Genomic DNA, 1,782 nt, shown 5'->3' with positions numbered 1-1,782 from the left:
GTTGCCTATTTCTTGCAAGCAAAGCTGCAGAAATAAAATTTAATTTTTTACTTTTTTGTTTAGATTCAGAATAAGATGGAGAAAAGCTTTACAAAACAAAAGAGTGTTGACATTATACCCAGTTATCCAGACATGGATATAGTCTGGTAGGCCATATGGTAGCATGAAAGCAAGAACAAACCACTCTGAGAAATAATTTATCAGCAGAGTGTTGTTCACTTCCAAAGCACATTTCAAAGAGATAAGATTTGATCTTTAAATTGAACTTAAAAGTGACCAGTAGCTGTGGTTTTGGCTGAGAAAAATAAAACATAACTTTTTAAATGGTGGGATGTATCAGCTATGTATATGTTATTTAGGCAGGAAATTATCTACCTTATACAATTTTAAATTTCCATTGCAAGCGAATTCATGTGAAGGAAAGTGGAATTCCCAGCCCCGTCTCTTCTTGACTCAATCATATAATAAGTAATATAAACAGCCCTGAGAAGTTAATACAGTATTTGCAAAATCAGACCTCAGGAACAAGGAATGGAATATTAGGCCTAAGAACTTGAATGTTATAACCCTATACTAAGTTTATTTATGAATATTGCAAACTGAGGGCTTACCCCCATCCCTCATCCCCCATCCCACAGTGTAAGGTCACATCTAGCTCTGAAGTTTCATCGTCCCCTATATATTCCCTACCTCTCTCTGGGAAGCTTTTGACATCTACCCTGCTCTCTGATAGGCACAAGTCTTGATTTCCTCCTGTACACTCACTCTTGGTGAACTCATGGTTCTTTGGAGCTGTAGGAGCCTTATTAAGATAGATCCCCTAATTCACATGTTGGTTCAAAATCCCACTGCTGTAGTTCCAATTGTTTGGAGAATATCTCCTCTCAGACTTCTTTCCTTATCTCAACCTTAGTGATTCAGTGGAATACACACTGTCTTACCCCTTGTTGGACCAAACCAGCTCTCCTTTACATTCTTATTTCCAAAGATAAGGACTGTCTGTGTCCTGAGGTTTTCTCCACCTAAATCTCTCAGATTTGCTTTTCTGTCTTCCTATTATCTCACCACTAAATTTTGAGGTGCAGTGACATATGATGGTGGGAGATCAGAGAGCCATGACATCTTAGATGAATTTCTGTCAAGACTGTAATAGCAAGAAACCAAAGTCACTGCGTATGCTAGACTTCCAGGACCAAACTACTGCTCCTGGGTCAAATCCAGCCTGCTGCCTGTTTGTGTAAAGTGTTCCTGAACAAAACCGCACTCATTTATTTATGGATTGCTTATAGCTATTTTGCAGTACAATAGCACTGTTCAATAGTTGCAACAGAGTCTGGCCCACGATGCCTCAGATATTTACTCTCTGGTTCTTTGCTGACCTCTGCTGTACACCAAAGAGCAGACTGGAGACTAGGTGTAGGTAACTTGTATCATATATGTAGTTGGGGTTTTTTTGTTTTGCTTTTTTTTTTGTTTGTTTTGTTTTAGAGTCTCACTCTGTTGCCCAGTCTCGGCTCACTGCAACCTCCACCTCCTGGGTTCACGCCATTCTCCTGCCTCAGCCTCCCAAGTAGCTGGGATTACAGACGCCTGCCACTGTGCCGGGCCAATTTTTTGTATTTTTAGTAGAGACGGGGTTTCACCATGTTGGCCAGGCTGGTCTTGAACTCCTGACCTCCTGATCTGCCTGCCTCGGCTTCCCAAAGTGCTGGGATTACAGGCATAAGCCACTGCGCTTGGCCTATGTAGTTGTTTTAAAAATTTGTTCATAAATTATTTTAT

Source organism: Colobus angolensis, unplaced genomic scaffold, assembly GCF_000951035.1.
Source record: "Colobus angolensis palliatus isolate OR3802 unplaced genomic scaffold, Cang.pa_1.0 Scaffold104, whole genome shotgun sequence".
In the NCBI taxonomy this organism is placed as follows: domain Eukaryota; kingdom Metazoa; phylum Chordata; class Mammalia; order Primates; family Cercopithecidae; genus Colobus; species Colobus angolensis.
Note: the sequence above shows the minus strand (reverse complement) of the source record.